The following is a 23,101-nucleotide window of genomic DNA, read 5'->3' as shown; positions in this document are numbered from 1 at the left end:
ATCCTAGCGCAGTGTGATCTTTGCTCTTTTTGTTGTATCTATATTTGGCACTGCCATGCCCCCACCCATCCTGTAAAATGAAATACTTTAGGTTAAGAGTTCCCCATACCCCCAGAGCCTGTGAACCATGTGATTTGTTTGGGTGCACAACAGCCTTTTGCTTAACCCAGTAGTTTTTTTCTTGAAAATATTTTTTTTTCTTCTAAAAGTGTACTAAAAACCTTGTTCCTCGCACAGGCTAAGTTGGTTTTGAAGTGCTTTCAGTTGCCTCCAGTCCAGTGGCACAGAGTATTGACATTGATTGTCCAAATTGCTGGGAACTGGGGTGATATTCTACAGATGATCCAAGTTCCAACTTTATTGTACTTTGTGTAGCCTTCAGGAGTTCAGGTCCAAACTTAGCCTGTGGGAGGAAAAAGCTGTTTAGTGCGCTTTTATAAAAAAAAATATTGGCAAGAAATAAAAACTACTGGGTTAAGCAGAAGGCTGTGTGCACCCAAACAAATTACATGATTCATGGCCCAGGGAGTATGGGGGCTCTCTAAACCTAAATAATTTAATTTTACAGGTTGGGTGGGGGCATGGCAGTGCCTAATATAGATCACTGCCGCCAGCCTCTATACAGCAGAGTGGCTACCTGCACAATGCTGGCTCCTAAAGATTGTGTGTATTCACCGTGCCCAGCAGGCAGTGACAGGATCGCATGTGTGCCTAGCCAGAAGTCCATCCAGCAGCTCAGGAAAAGGAAGTAAGTTGCCAATGACACCAATGATTTACCTATGCCTTAACACGATAGGCCTAGGGTGCCTAGGGCAGCACAAAACCTAAATACACCACTGATCTCTATGTTTAAGCTCTTTACAGTCTTTTTTTTCCCAAGACCTTATATCTCATATCTTTGAGCCCATTTTTCCAATAATTTTTATCAGACAGTGTTATTATGAGTGTAACTGTAATGTATTTTTGATATATTTTATAACATTTTGAGAGATTGATGTAGCGCTAAACTGAAGCATTCAATTAAATTGCACTCAAGCAAACACACTTACTTTCAACTTGTAATAGACAAGCTACTTCCGAAGCATGCAAACAGGCCAGATAAACCAGAAATCTTTCTCATTTAACAGTTATTGTCCCATTTGTAAATTCACCCGTCTCTGATAATTGTGAAGGTTTGCATACACACTCACATCACTAGTGTGCAGTCATTGTTTTATTTCAATGTTGAAATCATTTTTTATTATAACATTTTCTTAGAAATAAATATTATAGTTGACAATCCAGCCACATATAGAATAATTACAAGTTGTCTGAGAATATTTTAATGTGCTTGTTTTGCACAACTTAATGTCTTTTGTCATACTAATAAAAAAAACAAAAGGAAAGATGACTTGCTTCTCCTAGCCTTGTATAAAAAGGGGTATACATTAAATTTTAACACAGAAATTTTATATAGGCTTTTCTCAAAAAAAGTGGTATAACTTGAACAACATGTAGTACCAAATAAAAGCAAGTAGGTAAATATACATAGTGCTCAGTTCTCTTAATACCATTTTGACATCTGGTTGGTTGCCCCTTACAATATTAAAAAAATAAGATTGCCAGTGTGGCAGAAAAAAAAAAGAAGAAGAATGTAAAGTAGATGCATAGGGGGATATCTATCAAGCCGTCAACTTTGTTGCATTCAACGGCACCAATACACTCACCTAACATCGCCTAACACCGCTGCCACGGACCTAAATACGATCTCCATATTTATAAAAAAAGACGGCAAAATGCCGCGCACCAAGTACAGGGTGATGAGCAGCGGACTGTTGTTAACTAACAGTCATCGATCTTGCTGCTATTCAACTTTTTACCAACTTTATATCTTGTCACTAAACGCTGCCACTATAATAAAATGTTTAACCCCTATCCCACCTCTCCCGGACCCCACCGTGGAGTGGGTCTATCCTGAAGAGCTCCTCTTCAATGCGGTCTCTGCCATAAACTAGATCTTGAATGCAAGTGACATTATCCAAGATGGCGAATGATGGTTCCAATCAGCCAATAGCATTTTAGCGGCTCTAATCCTATTGGTTGATTGGAACCTTTCAGCCAATAGGAATGCAAGGGACGCCATCTTGGATGACGTCACTTGCATTCAAGATCCAGTTTACGGCAGAGACCGTATTGAAGAGGAGCTCCTAGTCGGATGTCTTCAGAATGGACCTGCTCCGTGCCGGATGTCTTCAGGATGGACCTGCTCCGCACCGGATGGATGAAGATAGAAGAGGCCGTCTGGATTAAGACTTCGTCGGCTGGATGAAGATGGAAGAGGCCACCCAGATGAAGACTTCTTGCTGCCCGGATGAAGACTTCTTGCCGGCTGGATAGATCCTTCAAGGACCATTGGGTTTATTGTAGGCTAGGTTTTTTTATTTTATTTGATATTTTTATATTTTGATAGCGCTATTAGATTAGGTGTACTTCTATTTTTATTTTTACTTTATTTCTACTTTTATTTTTGATACTGTGTCTTTTTTTCCGTAATTTAGTGCTTTTTATTTTTGTAAATTAGCGTTTATTTTTTTTGGTAATTTAGTCATTTTTAATTGTAGATTTAATTAATTTGAGTAGGTTTAGGATCTTTTTTAATATGTAATATAGTTAATTTAATTGATAGTTTAATGTAATTTTAGTATGATAGTAAGGGCAGTTTAATTAATAGTTTAATATAGTTTAATTTAATTCTACAGGTAAGTTTACATTTATTATAAGATAGGGATGTTGTAATTTTAATGTAAAATTAGCAGGTTGTTAGGTTTAGGGGTTAATAGCTTAATGTGGGGGGCTGGCGGTTTAGGGGTTAATATGTTTAGTTAGTGGTAGTGATGTGGGAGGCCAGGGGTTTAAGGGTTAATACATTTATTTAGTTGTGGTGGGGTTTGGGAGTGGCGGGATAGGGGTTAATATGTTTATTTAATTGCGGTGGGGTCCGGGAGCAGTGAGATAGGGGTTAATAACTTTATTTAGTTGCTGTGAGGTCAGGGAGCAGTGGAATAGGGGTTAATACATTTTATGTAGGTTGCGGTGATGTCGGGACGGCAGATTAGGGGTGTTTAGACTCTGGGCTTATGTTAGGGTATTAGGTGTAAAAGTTACTGTTTTTCTACCATAGAAATCAATGGGATATCTGGCAGCATTGAAAATAAACTTTTGCTGCTTTCAGACTCCCATTGATTCCTATGGCATCCACGGCCTCCAGGGTGGCGGATTGAAAACCAGGTACGCTGGGCCGGAATAGCAATGAGCGTACCAGTTAACTATTTGATAACTTTTAAAAAGTGTCAAATAGTGCCAAATGTGTATTCGGAACAACTGTAATGACATAAGCATTGATCTGTGTCAGATTGAGTCCGGCGGATCGTATGTTATGTCACAGATTTCAACTTTTGCCGGTCTGTAGGGTTTGATAACTAAGTCGAATCTAGCTCGCCACAATTACGCTGCGTAATTCCAGCCTATTTGCGGTTGACGGCTGGATAGACATCCCCCTTATTCTTTTACCGTTTGTCAGGATGAGGATTCCCCACCCTCCGACTTTTCTCCTTGTGGCCATCTCTGCATCTCCATCATATCTTAATGTCAACGTTTATAATTGTGTGCTAATGTCTTGTATCATACATGATCCATTAAAGCCATGGGTTTTGAAATGTTGTTTGATTGTCTTGCATAAAAGCTGCATATTCATACATAGGATAATAATGTTTGATTTTATTTATGATTTCCTCCCAGCTGGGGGTTCCTTCTTTCCAGTGACATGCAATACAAATCCTAGTAGCAGTACATACTATCCTAAAGAATTGGTTAATGTATTTATTGTAGTGTTTATCATATTCAGGTAGCAGTGCTTGTTCTTATGTTAGCTGAAAAGGTTAATGTAAAATGGAGCTTAAGAAAGTCGATAGGGCCTCCCATATCCATCTGGAGTGTGGGCAATCCCACCACATAGGTTTAAACATACTGACAGCTCCACGACCTCTGTAACAAAGGTTTGAGCTGTTTTTTATAGCATGAGATGTAATAACCGATGCCCATCTTGATATCATTTTATAACAGTTCTTAATCATGTCCGCACTCAACAGACCCGTACTGGAAGTGTATAATAATTTCTGTCACTCCTTCCCATTTATTTATTTTCCTAAATCTGGTTCCCATTTGGTATAAATGGTATGCTTATTTTTATTTGCCCCTTGTATGATTAAATATATATTTGCTATAGCTCTCCTAGTTAGAGTCCTTGTAGTGCATAATGCTATTCTATATATACCCTTGTTTTCCCACTTAAGTATTACCGAAAGTGGAATTGAAGGTAGTGTGAATTTAAGTGGGGTTTGAAGGGAGTTTTCAGGTAAAAGAGTTAGTGCTGATGTAAGGCGAATCCAGTGGGTTATCATATATGTTGTGACTGGGTATTTCATGTGATGTTTTGTCACCCGAGCAGATGTATTCCAAAATAATTGCCTCTGAGAAGGGATATCCATTAGGGTTCGTTTCTAGTTTAACCCATCTGATCTCCTTCTCTTTATAATTCACTAGAAAAGTCTGAGCCAGTCTAGCCGCCTGATAATAATGTCTTGGGTATTTCTAGTCCTCCCAATTGTCTGTGTTTAGTGAGTATATTATGAGATATTCTTGTTTTTTTGGCACACATCACACATTTGTTTATTATATATTGAATTTCCTCTAGTTCCCTAGCTGGGATCTTAATTGGGAGAGTCCAGAACAGATACAATATCCTGGGTAAGATTGTCATTTAGACCATCGAAATGCGTCCGTACCAAGAAAAGTGTTTGGGGAGTTTAATACCTAAATAAGTTAGATGTGTTTTAACCCACTTGAAGTCAAAATCGAGTTAAAAAAAGTTTTTTTGTTTTGTTGGGTAATTTAAGTGCCATTGCTTCGCATTTATCTATATTAACCTTATAACCCGAGATGGTGGAGTATTGTGTAACAATGGAGTATAAATTTGGTATTGATAAAACAGTATATGATAGTGATTGCCTATTCAGTCGGGCAGAACTATGCTCACCTTAAAAAACTATCCCAACGGTTTTGTGTACAATAGGTCACCTATTTTTTTGACCTAAATTTGGTATTGATATCAGGGGTTTGGTTATTGATAATAGAATATCATCTGCAAAAAGTGCTATTTTGCAATCCCCCCCAACCGAAAACCTGAGTTATCAGGAGAGTTCCTAATTTATAAAGCCAGGGGTTCAATGTAAATGGAGAATACAACTGTGAAAGTGGGCATTCCTGTCTAGTTCTGTTTAATATGGGGAGATTTTAGGATTTTTGTTCCATTGCCCTTACCCAGACCAAAGGCTTGGAGTATACTTTAGTTATCGCTGTTATAAATCGTCCCTCCAATACCATGGCCCTCAGCACTGCTTCCATATATCCCCAGTCCACTCTATCAAACACTTTCTTTGCATCAAGAGATAACAACAGAGAAGACGTACCCATGTTTACATAGTTTATTAAAGGGACACTGAACCCACATGTTTTCTTTTATGATTCAGATACAGTATGCAATTTTAAGCAACTTTCTAATTTACTTCTATTATCAATTTTTCTTTGTTCTCTTGCTATCTTTATTTGAAAACGAAGGCATCTAATTTTTTTTTTTTTGGTTTAATACTCTGGACAGCAGTTTTTTATTGGTGGATGAATTTATCCACCAATCAGCAAGGACAACCCTGGTTGTTAACCAAAAATAGGCCGGCATCTATACTTACATTCTTGCATTTCAAATAAAGATACCAAGAGAACGAAGGAAATTTGATAATAAAAGTAAATTAAAAAGTTGCTTAAAATGTCATTCTCTATCTGAATCATGAAAGAAAAAAATTGGGTTCAGTGTCCCTTTAAGGAGATCATGCGTCTGATGTTATGTGGGGCTTCCCTGTTTTTGACAAAAACCCACTTGGTCCGGATGGACCAATTTCAGTAAAATATGCTTTAAACGGTTCACAAGTATTTTAGTAAAGATTTTTATGTCTTGGTTTATCAAAGATATCGGGCGGTAATTTTTACACATGGTCCTGTCTTTACCTGGCTTAGGAATAATTACTATCTTAGCATATAGTAGTTCTGGGGGTTATTGATTTCCCTGAAGGATGTGATTGCAGAACTGGATTAAATGTGGGGCTAGTCAATTCTTAAAAAGTTCATAATATTCCCCTGGGAATCCATCAGGGCCTGCTGCCTTGTTTTAGATCTTTAATGACCAAAAGTACCTCTGAGTTGGTAAGTACCTCTGAGTTGGTAATATTAGCATTCAACGTGATCAAAATTGGTCAAGGGTTGTGGCCCTCTGGGTGTTATTCACTACTGTATTACCATCATATAATGTGCTACAGAAGTCTGAAAAGATTTTAACTATCTCTAATGGGTGAGATGCCAATTCCCTATTGGGTTTCTGTAGCTCCGGTTTAGAGATATCTTTAATCGTATCCCTAAGTTTAGATGCTAGGAATTTGTCTGGTTTGTTTGCAAATATTAAATATCTTGTTTTCAGTCTCTAAGTAGTTCTTAGAGAAGCAGTCTGTAGGATGAGATCCAAAGATTGACACTTCAAAGTTAATGTTTTAAGTACCAATGGTGACCTTGAATCTTTATGTTATTTTTCTAGTTGTTCAATTTCCCTTTGTAAACTGAGAAAATCCCCTTACAAATGGTTTATGGGCTGCTCAAGGAATTACTGGATTTGTGGTGGACTCTGCATTAGTTTGCCAATACTCCAGTAATTGCTGAAAAATTATATCTTTCTGGCTAGGGTCTTTTAATATTAATGGGTCAAAGGTCCAGTTTTTGTGTGTGTTCTGGAGAAGGATACCCCTTATTTCTGCTGTTAGAATGGAATGATCTGACCAGACGCATGGTATTATAGAGGAGGAGACCAGATTGGGGTCCAAAATTTTATTTAGGAATATATAGTCCAGTTTAAAATATTTGTTATGAGCTTCTGAGTAAAAGGTGTGATATGTTGTAGTTCCATATAATACCTTCCATGAGTCAAGTATATTGTGCCCTGTAAATGTTTCTGATACATTTTTAATTTTGTTGTTATATCTAATTTGGGATCGGGAGAGATTCGTGTTCAGTAGGGTATTATGTGGTTGGAGGGAAACTTTGAAATTGCCTGCCACAACTAGTCTTGCATGGTTCCAGGACTTCAGCAGCTGTGAGATGCGGGCAAAGAATATTTCTTGTTTGGCATTGGGGGCATAAACATTACAGAAGACTACTTCTTCTCCCTGTATTTGTCCTTTTATTATGAGATATCTGCCTTCTGATTCTATTATTTTATCTTCTACAGTAAAGTGCAAAGAGGAGTGAAACAATATAAACACACCTCTCTTTTTGTTATTTGTGAAAGCATGGAAGTGTAAGGGATATTGATGGGACCAATATTTGGGGATATGGTTTTTTACAAAGTGTGTTTCCTGTAAAAAGATAACATGTGTCCCTATCTGTTTATTTTGGTTTAGTGCTTTTCTACATTTCATGTCTGAATTTAGTCTTCTAGCATTGCAAGATAGTAGTGTAATATTCCTTATGTTCATGTAAAGTGACAGGGGTGGATGAATTGCTTTATGTGTATATTGTCAGAATTATAGTGTTGTATAAAGTGAGTTCTCTTCTTACCCAAATGAGAGATCGGAAAGGGCCCCGACTTGTAGGTAGTGGGATGCAGAATAAGTAGGTGGGACCACCGGTGGCCCACCAGGGGATGCCCCCCCATGGGGTAGGTCTGGTATATGAGAACTCTTAGGTATGGTGTTTTTGGCATCTAAGAGAATAAAATGATTAGAAATAGAAATAACAAAGAAAAAGAGAAACATATATATAAAAATACATAGAAACATTTTCAGTATTTATAACTGTGGTGTACTAGTCTGGGGGTAGAAAGAGGAACACAACTCCTCTCAATTATATATTACTTTCCCCTTGATGGGAGTGGGAACAAACAAGAAAAAACATTGGAACAGATATAACTTAGAACACCCCTGGTGGGCCCCCCATGGGGTAGGTCTGGTATATGAGAACTCTTAGGTATGGTGTTGTTGGCATCTAAGAGAATAAAATGATTAGAAATAGAAATAACAAAGAAAAAGAGAAACATATATATATATATAAAAATACATACAAACATTTTCAGTATTTATAACTGTGGTTTACTAGTCTGGGGGTAGAAAGAGGAACACACCTCCTCTCAATTATATATTACTTTCCCCTTGATGGGAGTGGGAACAAACAAGAAAAAACATTGGAACAGATATAACTTAGAACACAAAAAAAACTTATTCTTAATTTTTAAGACATTTCTTCATTTAATATAGTGACTTTTATAATGTCTCAACTTTTCTCAACTAACAATCAGCTAACTACTAATTCTGCAACTTAGGAACCCTGGGGGTTATATCTTAACATAGGGTCTTCATGTCTAGAATGTCTTTAGATCAAACAACTTAGGTCCTTATCGTAAGGGTCTTATCCCCAGTGGTTTAGTAATATCAATTCCAGGGGAAGATATAACTCCCTATTCGAGAGTTTATCAAATATTTCATATTGTCTACTACCTGGTACCATCCTCAACATTAGGATATACTTATCAGGTATTCAGTATGTCTATCCTCTTCATCTGAAGTGGGTAGAGTGGAGTCACTTTCCATCACAGTTGGGTGTGAGTCTGAGATATCCTGTGGATCTTTAAGGTTGTACATGGAATTGTCCTTGTTGAAGATTAGTGCGAAAGGATGTCCCCATCTATATGGGATCTGCTGCTTCGTAACAAAGATATCAGGGGACGTAGTGTGTTCCTTCTTTGCAATGTCCGTGTGCGCTGAGATCTTGGAACAATTGCACCACGTTTCCCTGAAATTTGAATGAGGGATCTTTGATGGCTGCCTTGAATACTTTGTATTTTTCTGGAAAGCTCAGGAATGCAACTATGACATCCCTCGGAGGATTGCTAGGTTTAGGTTTGGGTTTCAATGCCCTGTGTGCTCTCTACAGATCGCACTCTACATCAGGTGGTGCACCTGGCAGTGTGTTGAAGAGCTGTTGAAGGTACGATGTGATTTTCTTCTGGTATCCCATTAATATGGATGTTACATCTCCTGTTGTGATTTTCTATATCTTCTAGTTTGTCCATAATTTCTACTATTGTCTGAGTCTGTTGGGATACTTGTTGTAGCGTAGTCTCTACTTCATCTGCCAAGTTATCGTTGGATTCCTCCAATGCTTCAACTCCAGTACCCAGATCTGTGATGTCATGTTTAATTTCTGCTGGACTAGGCGACACAGATTGGTGCATATTATTGATCTTGTCCCATAGTTTGTCAAAACTTTGTGCTATATCTTGCTTGGAAACTAATAAAATGAGATCTGCCTTAGTCAGGAGTGTCAAATCAGAGGGTGTGCCATGTATTTGTGAGACATTTTCTTCTTCATCTGTACCTTATTGAACCATAGGTTCCATCTGTCTCTCCCCTTTTGAAGATTTAAAGAACTGGTTCATAGAGAAAGATCTACATAGTCTGTTTGTTTTAGATAACTTCTTGGCAGACATTGTGAAATACAGTGATTGAGGTGATCCTTTGGGGCCTATCTATCAAGCTCCAAACGGAGCTTGACAGCCCATGTTTCTGGCGAGTCTTCAGACTCGCCTGAAACACAAGTTGCTGCTCCATAACCCTGTCTGCTTGCTCTGATGAGACGGACAGGAATTGACGCAATTCAACCCGATCGAATACGATCGGGTTGATTGACACCTCCTTGCTAGTGGCCAATTGGCTGTGAGTCTGCAGGGGGCGGCGTTGCACCAGCAGTTCTTGTGAGCTGCTGGTGTAATGCTGAATATGGAGAGCGTATTGCTCTCCGCATTCAGCGAGGTCTTGCGGACCTGATCCGCACTGTCGGATCAGGTCCGCAAGACCTTTCTTAAATAGGCCTCTTTATCTTGGTCTTAACAGATGTGGTTTATATAGTGAGGCAGAAACTAAGAGGGGAAGCCCCCCAATCTGTTATTTGAAGTGTGTATATATCTTGGCACTATTACAAGATGAAGTGTAAAGGCCACTTGATGGCAGTATTTAGTAGATAATGTATAGTTATTGTTATTGCTCTTTTATTCAATTAGTTCTGTTTGAGGAAAACAGAGTGAAGCAGAAAACTAATTCAACAAGGAGAAATATATTATGACCATTTATGTCACCTTATATCTGTTATATCCATTCAGCCCTTGCATAGTCCATTAAATGAGATCCAGACTCATCATAACTGCTTCGGTGAGCTGTTTCCCCTTAGTAAAATATTATCACTCTATATAAAAGTCATATGGTCTGAGGTTTCCTGGCGTAGCCAGTGTATATATATATATATTTATATATATATATATATATATATATATATATATATATATATATATATACACTGTGTGCAGAATTATTAGGCAAATGAGTATTTTGACCACATCATCCTCTTTATGCATGTTGTCTTATTCCAAGCTGTATAGGCTCGATAGCCTACTACCAATTAAGCATATTAGGTGATGTGCATCTCTGTAATGAGAAGGGGTGTGGTCTAATGACATCAACACCCTATATCAGGTGTGCATAATTATTAGGCAACTTCCTTTCCTTTGGCAAAATGGGTCAAAAGAAGGACTTGACAGGCTCAGAAAAGTCAAAAATAGTGAGATATCTTGCAGAGGGATGCAGCACTCTTAAAATTGCAAAGCTTCTGAAGCATGATCATCGAACAATCAAGCGTTTCATTCAAAATAGTCAACAGGGTCGCAAGAAGCGTGTGGAAAAACCAAGGAGCAAAATAACTGCCCATGAACTGAGAAAAGTCAAGCGTGCAGCTGCCAAGATGCCACTTGCCACCAGTTTGGCCATATTTCCGAGCTGCAACATCACTAGAGTGCCCAAAAGCACAAGGTGTGCAATACTCAGAGACATGGCCAAGGTAAGAAAGGTAAGAAAGGCTGAAAGACGACCACCACTGAACAAGACACACAAGCTGAAACGTCAAGACTGGGCCAAGAAATATCTCAAGACTGATTTTTCTAAGGTTTTATGGACTGATGAAATGAGAGTGAGTCTTGATGGGCCAGATGGATGGGCCCGTGGCTGGATTGGTAAAGGGCAGAGAGCTCCAGTCCGACTCAGACGCCAGCAAGGTGGATGTGGAGTACTGGTTTGGGCTGGTATCATCAAAGATTAGCTTGTGGGGCCTTTTCGGGTTGAGGATGGAGTCAAGCTCAACTCCCAGTCCTACTGCCAGTTTCTGGAAGACACCTTCTTCAAGCAGTGGTACAGGAAGAAGTCTGCATCCTTCAAGAAAAACATGATTTTCATGCAGGACAATGCTCCATCACACGCGTCCAAGTACTCCACAGCGTGGCTGGCAAGAAAGGGTATAAAAGAAGAAAATCTAATGACATGGCCTCCTTGTTCACCTGATCTGAACCCCATTGAGAACCTGTGGTCCATCATCAAATGTGAGATTTACAAGGAGGGAAAACAGTACACCTCTCTGAACAGTGTCTGGGAGGCTGTGGTTGCTGCTGCACGCAATGTTGATGGTGAACAGATCAAAACACTGACAGAATCCATGGATGGCAGGCTTTTGAGTGTCCTTGCAAAGAAAGGTGGCTATATTGGTCACTGATTTGTTTTTGTTTTGTTTTTGAATGTCAGAAATGTATATTTGTGAATGTTGAGATGTTATATTGGTTTCACTGGTAAAAATAAATAATTGAAATGGGTATATATTTGTTTTTTGTTAAGTTGCCTAATAATTATGCACAGTAATAGTCACCTGCACACACAGATATCCCCCTAAAATAGCTATAACTAAAAACAAACTAAAAACTACTTCCAAAACTATTCAGCTTTGATATTAATGAGTTTTTTTGGGTTCATTGAGAACATGGTTGTTGTTCAATAATAAAATTAATCCTCAAAAATACAACTTGCCTAATAATTCTGCACTCCCTGCATATATATATATATATATATATATATATATATATATATATATATATATATATATATATATATATATATATATAATGGATTGACAAGGGATCAGGTTTAGGGTGACTTACTATTCTGTGTATATATTTCTGGGAATCTTCAGTGGGCATCCCATCTTTAAAACCCCTTTGCAATTATGTGGATCGGAACCCCTAAAGTGACTTTGCAATGTGGAGAGTCCGTTTTAAATCTGTGCCTGTATAATCTGGGTACTCACTGTCACCTTTTTCACTGCTCATCATACTGTGTGCAAAACCACTTGTTTCTCCTTCTGCTTGCAGTCTTGCTGATGTCGCCTCTTACACTGCCACAAGTCTGAGGCATAGCTGTGATGCAGTAATTGATCCGGAGAGAGCCGTCAACATCTACCATGCTTAGAGGTTCTCTGGTCACTTTGATGACTGTTCTGTGTTCTAGGGCATTTCTCCCATCACATCATGGGTGAATAGACTTAGCCCTGAGGAGTTGGTGTGCTCTCAAGCCATCTCTGAATCCGGAGCGCTACACCAGCGCCTCCATCTTGAAATGCTGCCATGCTCCGCCCCCCATTGTTTTATTTTTATATATAAGACTTTGGTATGCAAATGGTTTCCTTTGAGTGCTAAGCACTTTCCCACCTGGGTGCTAAGCTTTTTTAAGGTTTTGTTTTTTAAAAAATGTATTTTTTGAAAAAACATTTTTTAACTTTGTTTTTTGTTTTTTCAGATCCCAAGACTTACACTGTTGGAAAGGTTAGGCAATGAGATACCAGCTTCTAAGCAGCATGCCCCTGATCCTATACTTAACATTGCTACGTATAAATAAAGTTGCACTGTGACATCATCACGTCATTGCACGTGATGTCACCATGCATAATGTGAAGCCCCGGCGATGCCTGTCACTATGCAGGCCCGATCGCCATGGTAGAAGCAGGTGGGAGCCCCCAGATCTAGCGACGTGGGATAGTGCTAGTGATGGCTCTGAGCTGTCATTAGCACCAGAGTGGGGGGGGGGGGGTTGGGGGGGTTGTATTTTTCTTTACAGGCAAAAGAGCTGATTACTTTGGGGCATGCCCCACAAAAAGCCCTTTTAAGGGCTGGTAAAATAGCTGATTACTTTGTAATGTAGGTGTAATTAGTTTAAAATTCTTGTAATATTTTTTTATTTTCTGTAATTTAGTGGGGTTTTTTTAATTTAGTTTAGTTTATTTAATTGTATTTAATTGTAGGAATTGGTAGCTAATTTATTTAATTAATTTAATGATAGTGTAGTGTTAGGTTTAATTGTAACTTAGGTTAGGATTTATTTTACAGGTAATTTTGTAATTATTTTAACTAGGTAACTATTAAATAGTTATTAACTATTTAATAGCTATTGTGCCTGGTTAATATAATTACAAAGTTGCCTGTAAAATAAATATTAATCCTAAAATAGCTACAATATAATTATAATTCATATTGTAGCTATATTAGGGTTTATTTTACAGGTAAGTATTTAGCTTTAAATAGGATTAATTTATTTAATAAGAGTTAATTTATTTTGTTAGATAAAAATTATATTTAACTTAGGGGGGTGTTAGTGTTAGGGTTAGACTTAGCTTTAGGGGTTAAAAAATGTATTAGAATAGCGGTGAGCTCCGGTCGACAGATTAGGGGTTAATACTTGAAGTTAGGTGTCGGCGATGTTAGGGAGGGCAGATTAGGGGTTAATACTATTTATTATAGGGTTATTGAGGCGGGAGTGAGGCGGATTAGGGGTTAATACATTTATTATAGAAGCGGTGCGGTTCGGTCGGCAGATTAGGGGTTAATACTTGAAGTTAGGTGTCGGCGATGTTAGGGAGGGCAGATTAGGGGTTAATACTATTTAGTACTTTTTTACTTTTTTACTTTTAGCTAGGTAGTTATTAAATAGTTAATACCTATTTAATAACAATTGTACCTAGTTAAAATAAATACAAAGTTGCCTGTAAAATAAATATAAATCCTAAGATAGCTGCAATGTAATTATAAATTACATTGTAGCTATCTTAGGGTTTATTTTACAGGTAAGTATTTAGTTTTAAATTGAAATAATTTATTTATTGATAGTATAGTGTTAGGTGTAATTGTAACTTAGGTTAGTTTTTATTTTACAGGTAATTTTGTATTTATTTTAGCTAGGTAGCTGTTAAATAGTTATTAACTATTTAATAGCTATTGTACCTAGTTAAATATATATACAAACTTGCCTGTAAAATAAAAATAAATCCTAAAATAGCTACAATGTAACTATTAGTTATATTGTAGCTATATTAGGGTTTATTTTATAGTTAAGTATTTTGTTTTAAATAGGAATAATTTAGTTAATAAGAGTACTATTATTTAGATTTATTTAATTAATATTTAAGTTAGGGGGGTGTTAGGGTTAGTGTTAGACTTAGGTTTAGGGGTTAATAATTTTATTATAGTGGCGGCAGTGTAGGGGGGCAGGATAGGGGTTAATAAATTTATTATAGGTGGCGGCGGTATAGGGGGGCAGGATAGGGGTTAATAAATGCATTATAGGCGGTGGCGGTATAGGGGGGCAAGATAGGGGTTAATAGGTATTATGTAGGTGGTGGCGGGGTCCGGGAGTGGCGGTTTAGGGGTTAACATATTTATTATAGTTGCGGCGGTGTCCGGGAGCAGCGGTTTAGGGGTTAATATATTTATTATAGTTGCGGCGGGGTCTAGGAGCGGCGGTTTAGGGGTTAATAACTTTATTTAGTTGCGGGGGGCTCCAGGGGTGCCGGTATAGGGGGTAGAACAGCATAGTATAGTGTGAGTGCTTAGTGACAGGGGTATCAATAAAGCTGTAAAAAAGCCGAAGAGCAGCGAGATGATGATTGATAACTATCACAGTCCACTGCTCATCTTCCCATACTTGGTGCGCAGCTTTTTGACAGATTTATTGATAACTTTGGTGAGCGTATTCACGTCTGTGGCGGCGATGTGAGGCGAGCTTAGGCGAGCGTATTGGGGCCGGCGAAGGCAGGTAAGTACGGAGGTTCATAACTAGAGGCCTATAAGTTTATTTGCTGTTTGCCTTTTCATTACAAAACGGCCGGATCTACTTTCTACTCCAGTGTATTGATCTGCCTTCAGTGTTTGCTTCCTCACTCTAACTAAGGTAATCCCTTGCCATCCTGCTTATTTAGAATATCCCGCCTGTTTAAAGTTCAATTTCCTGATTCATCTAACTGTAAGCTTTGTGGACATTATTTTATTTCTTATTGTTGCTGCTACCCTGGACTTATTCTCCATCTGTTTGTCATGCATATACCTGTACCTTTGCCGGGACTGTTTTCTCTTAATTCAAATTGTTGTCTCCTTTTTTGTATTCATATCACTTCCATTCTCTTTGACTGCCTGCAGCTCTTATTCTTTGTTGGGCTTTATTTTTCATAAGTAAACTTTTGTCTATATAAATTGCAAGTCTGTTGAGTTTTTCTTACCATAAAATTTCCTTACCTGCATACATTCATTACTTAAAGGTTATCTATGTATTCAAGACCATCTTTGCTAGTAACTAGTAGAAAAAGTAATTTTTTTAGTAGGATTGTGATAGAGTTACTGTTGCCTTTCTATCATCTCAAACCAGTCTGCCCATTCTCCTCTGGCCTCTGACATCAAAAAGGAATTGTCGTCCACACAACTGCCGCTCACTGGCTATTTTCCCTTTTTCAGACCATTCTCTGTAAACCCTAGAGATGGTTGTGCATGAAAATCCCAGTAGATCAGCAGTTTTTTAAATACTCAGACCAGCCCGTCTGGCACCAACAACCATGCAACATTTAAAGTCCCTTAAATCCCCTTTCTTCCCCATTCTGATTATCGGTCCGACAGTGCGGACAGTGCGGACTGTGCGGACAGTGCGGATCAGGTCCGCAAAACCCCCAGACCTAGCGACGTGGGATAGTGCTAGCGATGGCTTTGAACTGTCATTAGCACCAGAGGGGGGGGTTGGGGGGGTTGTATTTTTTTTACAGGCAAAAGAGCTGATTACTTTGGGGCATGCCCCGCAAAAAAAGCCCTTTTAAGGGCTGATAAAAGAGCTGATTACTTTGTAATGTAGAATAGGGTAGGGACTTTTATTATTTTGGTGTTTTTTATTTTATTAGGGGGCTTAGATTAGGTGTAATTAGTTTAAAATTCTTGTAATATTTTTTTATTTTCTGTAATTTAGTGTTTTTTTTTAATTTAGTTTAGTTTGTTTAATTGTATTTAATTGTAGGTATTGGTAGCTAATTTATTTAATTAATTTAATGATAGTGTAGTGTTAGGTTTAATTTTAACTTAGGTTAGGATTTATTTTACAGGTAATTTTGTATTTATTTTAGCTAGGTAGTTATTAAATAGTTAATACCTATTTAATAACAATTGTACCTAGTTAAAATAAATACAAAGTTGCCTGTAAAATAAATATAAATCCTAAGATAGCTGCAATGTAATAATTAATTACATTGTAGCTATCTTAGGCCTAGATTTAGAGTTGGGCGGTAGCCGTCAAAACCAACGTTAGAGGCTCCTAACGCTGGTTTTTACTGCCCTCTGGTATTTGGAGTCAGTCAGGAAAGGGTCTAACGCTCACTTTGCAGCTGCGACTTTTCCATACCGCAGATCCCCCTACGCCATTTGCGTATCCTATCTTTTCAATGGGATCTTTCTAACGCCGGTATTTAGAGTCGTGGCTGAAGTGAGCGTTAGAAATCTAACGACAAAACTCCAGCCGCAGAAAAAACCCAGGAGTTAAGAGCTTTCTGGGTTAACGCCGGTTTATAAAGCTCTTAACTATTGTGCTCTAAAGTACACTAACACCCATAAACTACCTATGTACCCCTAAACCGAGGTCCCCCCACATCGCCGCCACCTACGTTATCCCTATGAACCCCTAATCTGCTGCCCCTAACACCGCCGACCCCTATATTATATTTATTAACCCCTAATCTGCCGCCCCCAACGTCGCCGCCACCTACCTACAATTATTAACCCCTAATCTGCCGACCGGAGCTCACCGCTACTAAAATAAAGTTATTAACCCCTAATCCGCCTCACTCCCGCCTCAATAACCCTATAATAAATAGTATTAACCCCTAATCTGCCCTCCCTAACATCGCCGACACCTAACTTCAAGTATTAACCCCTAATCTGCCGACCGAACCGCACCGCTACTATAATAAATGTATTAACCCCTAATCCGCCTCACTCCCGCCTCAATAACCCTATAATAAATAGTATTAACCCCTAATCTGCCCTCCCTAACATCGCCAGCTCACCGCTATTCTAATACATTTTGTAACCCCTAAAGCTAAGTCTAACCCTAACACTAACACCCCCCTAAGTTAAATATAATTTTTATCTAACAAAATAAATTAACTCTTATTAAATAAATTAATCCTATTTAAAGCTAAATACTTACCTGTAAAATAAACCCTAATATAGCTACAATATGAATTATAATTATATTGTAGCTATTTTAGGATTAATATTTATTTTACAGGCAACTGTGTAATTATATTAACCAGGCACAATAGCTATTAAATAGTTAATAACTATTTAATAGTTACCTAGTTAAAATAATTACAAAATTATCTGTAAAATAAATCCTAACCTAAGTTACAATTAAACCTAACACTACACTATCAATAAATTAATTAAATACAATACCTACAATTATCTACAATTAAACCTAACACTACACTATCAATAAATTAATTAAATACAATACCTACAAATAAATACAATGAAATAAACTAACTAAAGCACAAAAAATAAAAAAGAACTAAGTTACAAAAAATAAAAAAATATTTACAAACATTAGAAAAATATTACAACAATTTTAAACTAATTACACCTACTCTAAGCCCCCTAATAAAATAACAAAGACCCCCAAAATAATAAAATGCCCTACCCTATTCTAAATTAAAAAAGTTCAAAGCTCTTTTACTTTACCAGCCCTGAAAAGGGCCATTTGCGGGGCATGCCCCAAATAATTCAGCTCTTTTGCCTGTAAAAAACAGGAACAGCCAATAGAATGCGAGCTCAATCTGATTGGCTGATTGGATCAGCCAATCGGATTGAACTTGATTCTGATTGGCTGATTCCATCAGCCAATCAGAATTTTCCTACCTTAATTCCGATTGGCTGATAGAATCCTATCAGCCAATCTGAATTCTAGGGACGCCATCTTGGATGACGTCCTTTAAAGGAACCTTCATTCTTCAGTTGGACGTCGGAAGAAGAAGATTGATCCGCGCTGGAGGTCTTCAAGATGAAGCCGTTCCTCATCGGATGAAGATAGAAGATGCCGCTTGGATCAAGATGGTTGCCTGTCCGGATCTCCTCTTCTTCCCGGATAGGATGAAGACTTTGGAGCCTCCTCTGGACCTCTTCAGCCGCCGCTTGATAGAAGATTTTAGCCGGATTATGGATTACCAGCCCCCGCTTGGGCTTGGATGAAGATTTCGGAGCCTGGAGCGATCGGTGAACCTGGCATGGTGAAGATAAGGGGTATGTGGGTGGTGGGTTGTAATGTTGGGGGGGGTTTATGGTTTTTTTACAGGCAAAAGAGCTGAATTATTTGGGGCATGCCCCGCAAATGGCCCTTTTCAGGGCTGGTAAGGTAAAAGAGCTTTGAACTTTTTTAATTTAGAATAGGGTAGGGCATTTTTTATTTTGGATGTCTTTGTTATTTTATTAGGGGGCTTAGAGTAGGTGTAATTAGTTTAAAATTGTTGTAATATTTTTCTAATGTTTGTAAATACTTTTTTATTTTTTGTAACTTAGTTCTTTTTTATTTTTTGTACTTTAGTTAGTTTATTTAATTGTATTTATTTGTAGGTATTTTATGTAATTAATTTATTGATAGTGTAGTGTTAGGTTTAATTGTAGATAATTGAAGGTATTGTATTTATTTAATTTATTGATAGTGTAGTGTTAGGTTTAATTGTAGATAATTGTAGGTATTGTATTTAATTAATTTATTGATAGTGTAGTGTTAGGTTTAATTGTAACTTAGGTTAGGATTTATTTTACAGGTAATTTTGTAATTATTTTAACTAGGTAACTATTAAATATTTATTAACTATTTTATAGCTATTGTACCTGGTTAATATAATTACAAAGTTGCCTGTAAAATAAATATTAATCCTAAAATAGCTACAATATAATTATAATTTATATTGTAGCTATATTAGGGTTTATTTTACAGGTAAATATTTAGCTTTAAATAGGAATAATTTATTTAATAATAGTTCATTTATTTTGTTAGATTTAAATTATATTTAACTTAGGGGGGTGTTAAGGTTAGGGTTAGACTTAGCTTTAGGGGTTAATACATTTATTATAGTAGCGGCGAGATCCGATCGGCAGATTAGGAGTTAATAATTGTAGGTAGGTGGCGGCGACATTGTGGGGGGCAGATTAGGGGTTAATAAATATAATATAGGGGTCAGCGATGTCAGGGGCAGCAGATTAGGGGTACATAGGGATAATGTAGGTAGCGGCGGTGTACGGAGCGGCAGATTAGGGGTTAATAATAATATGCAGGGGTCAGTGATAGCGGGGGCGGCAGATTAGGGGTTAATAAGTGTAAGGTTAGGGGTGTTTAGACTCGGGGTACATGTTAGAGTGTTAGGTGCAGACTTAGGAAGTGTTTCCCCATAGTAAACAATGGGGCTGCGTTAGGAGCTGAACGCTGCTTTTTTGCAGGTGTTAGGTTTTTTTTCAGCTCAAACTGCCCCATTGTTTTCTATGGGGGAATCGTGCACGAGTACGTTTTTGAAGCTGGCCGCGTCCGTAAGCAACGCTGGTATTTAGAGTTGCAGTGGTGGTAAATATGCTCTACGCTCCTTTTTTGGAGCCTAACGCAGCCATTCTGTGAACTCTAAATACCAGCGGTATTTAAAAGGTACGGGGGGAAAAAAGCATGCATAGCTAACACACCCCTTTGTCCGCAGAAATCTAAATCTAGCCGTTAGGGTTTATTTTACAGGTAAGTATTTAGTTTTAAATTGGAATAATTTATTTATTGATAGTGTAGTGTTAGTTGTAATTGTAACTTAGGTTAGTTTTTATTTTACAGGTAATTTTGTATTTATTTTAGCTAGATAGCTGTTAAATAGTTATTAACTATTTAATAGCTATTGTACCTAGTTAAAATATATACAAACTTGCCTGTAAAATAAAAATAAATCCTAGGATAGCTACAATGTAACTATTAGTTATATTGTAGCTATATTAGGGTTTATTTTATAGGTAAGTATTTAGTTTTAAATAGCAATAATTTAGTTAATAAGAGTACTATTATTTAGATTTATTTAATTAATATTTAAGTTAGGGGGGTGTTAGGGTTAGTGTTAGACTTAGGTTTAGGGGTTAATAATTTTATTATAGTGGCGGTGGTGTAGGGGGGGCAGGATAGTGGTTAATAAATTTATTATAGGTGGAGGCGGTATGGGGGGGGCAGGATAGGGGTTAATACATTTATTATAGGTGGCGGCGGTATGGGGGGCAGGATAGGGGTTAATAGGTATTATGTAGGTGGTGGCAGGGTCCGGGAGCGGTGGTTTAGGGGTTAACATATTTATTATAGTTGCGGTGGGATCTAGGAGCGGCGGTTTAGGGGTTAACATATTTATTATAGATGCGGCGGGGTCCGGGAACAGCGGTTTAGGGGTTAACATATGTATTATAGTTGCGACGGGGTCTAGGAGCGGCGGTTTAGGGGTTAATAACTTTATTTAGTTGCGGGGGGCTCCGCGGGTGCCGGTATAGGGGTAGAACAGTATAGTATAGTGTGAGTGCTTAGTGACAGGGCGATCAATAAAGCTGTAAAAAAGCTGAAGAGCAGCGAGCTCTTGGTGTGCAGCTTTTTGACAGATTTATTGATAACTTTGGCGAGCATATTCAGGTCCATGGCGGCGATGTGAGGCGAGCGTATTGGGGCCGGCGAAGGCAGGTAAGTATGGAGCTTTATAACTAGAGGCCTATAAGTTTTTTTGCTGTTTGCCTTTTCATTACTAAACGGCCGGATCTACTTTCTACTCCAGTGTATTAATCTGCCTTCAGTGTTTGCTTCCTCACTCTAACTAAGGTAATCCCTTGCCATCCTGCTTATTTAGAATATCCTGTCTGTTTAAAGTTCAATTTCCTGATTCATCTAACTGTAAGCTTTGTGGACATTATTTTATTTCTTATTTTTGCTGCTACCCTGGACTTATTCTCCATCAGTTTGTCCTGCATATACCTGTACCTTTGCCGGGACTGTTTTCTCTCAATTCAAATTGTTGTCTCCTTTTTTGTATTTATATCAGTTCCATTCTCTTTGACTGCCTGCAGCTCTTATTCTTTGTTGGGCTTTATTTTTCAGAAGTAAAACTTGTCTATATAATTTGCAAGTCTGTTTCTGAGTTTTTCTTACCATAAAATTTCCTTACCTGCATACATTCATTACTTAAAGGTTATCTATGTGTTCAAGACCATCTTTGCTAGTAACTAGTAGAAAAAGTTATTTTTTTAGTAGGATTGTGATAGAGTTACTGTTGCCTTTCTATCATCTCACACCAGTCTGTCCATTCTCCTCTGGCCTCTGACATCAACAAGGCATTGCCCTCCACACAACTGCCACTCACTGGCTATTTTGCCTTTTTCAGACCATTCTCTGTAAACCCTAGAGATGGTTGTGCGTAAAAATCCCAGTAGATCAGCAGTTTTTTAAATACTCAAACCAGCCCGTCTGGCACCAACAACCATGCAACATTTAAAGTCCCTTAAATCCCCTTTCTTCCCCATTCTGATTATCTGTCTGACAGTGCGGACAGTGCGGATCAGGTCCGCAAAACCCCCAGATCTAGTGACGTGGGATAGTGCTAGCAATGGCTCTGAACTCTCATTAGCACAGGGGGGGGGGGGGGTTGTATATTTTTTTTACAGGCAAAAGAGCTGATTACTTTGGGGCATGCCCCGCAAAAAAGCCCTTTTAAGGGCTGGTAAAAGAGCTGATTACTTTGTAATGTAGAATAGGGTAGGGACTTTTATTATTTTGGTGTTTTTTTATTTTATTAGGGGGCTTAGATTAGGTGTAATTAGTTTAAAATTCTTGTAATATTTTTTTATTTTCTGTAATTTAGTGTTTTTTTTTTAATTTAGTTTAGTTTATTTAATTGTATTTAATTGTAGGTATTGGTAGCTAATTTATTTAATTAATTTAATGATAATGTAGTGGTAAAATACAAAGTTGCCTGTAAAATAAATATAAATTCTAAGATAGCTGCAATGTAATTATTAATTACATTGTAGCTATCTTAGGGTTTATTTTACAGGTAAGTATTTAGTTTTAAATTGGAATAATTTATTTATTGATAGTGAATGTGCTCTCAATTACAGGTTTTCAATTATATAGTCTGTGCAAAAATACTGTCAATCCCTGAAAATAAAAAAACAACTAATCAGAACCTAACACCCAATGAACGTAAAGCCTTGAAAGACATGCAATCTTGGCATGACGTCATTATAAGAAATTCGGACAAGGGGGGCAATATTGTTCTATGCCCATCAACTTGTACAGATGGAGACAGATAAACAACTATGAGATCAAACGTGTTATTAAAAATTGGGATATAATCCAACTCAAGAATACTTATCTCAGTATATTAACTTAATACAAGGAGCCAAAAATGATTACATCATTAACAACAAGGAGTACAATTTTCTCAAAGTTACAAATCCTACAGTGGCTACCTTTTATCTGATTCCTAAGGTGCATAAAAACAAATACCACCCCCCCCCCCCCCCCGGCCGACCAATTGTGTCAGGGATAAACAGCCTTACTGAGAGAGCAAGCTAATTTATAGACTTCAGACTCAGAAACTACTTAACACAAATTACATCCTATGTTCAAGATACCACAGATGTATTAATACGATTGAATAATATTCACATCTCGCCCAACACATGGTTAGTTACAGCGGATGTAGAATCATTGTACACATGCATCAAACATGAACT

The sequence above is a fragment of the Bombina bombina genome, chromosome 6, assembly GCF_027579735.1.
Source record: "Bombina bombina isolate aBomBom1 chromosome 6, aBomBom1.pri, whole genome shotgun sequence".
Taxonomy (NCBI): domain Eukaryota; kingdom Metazoa; phylum Chordata; class Amphibia; order Anura; family Bombinatoridae; genus Bombina; species Bombina bombina.
Note: the sequence above shows the minus strand (reverse complement) of the source record.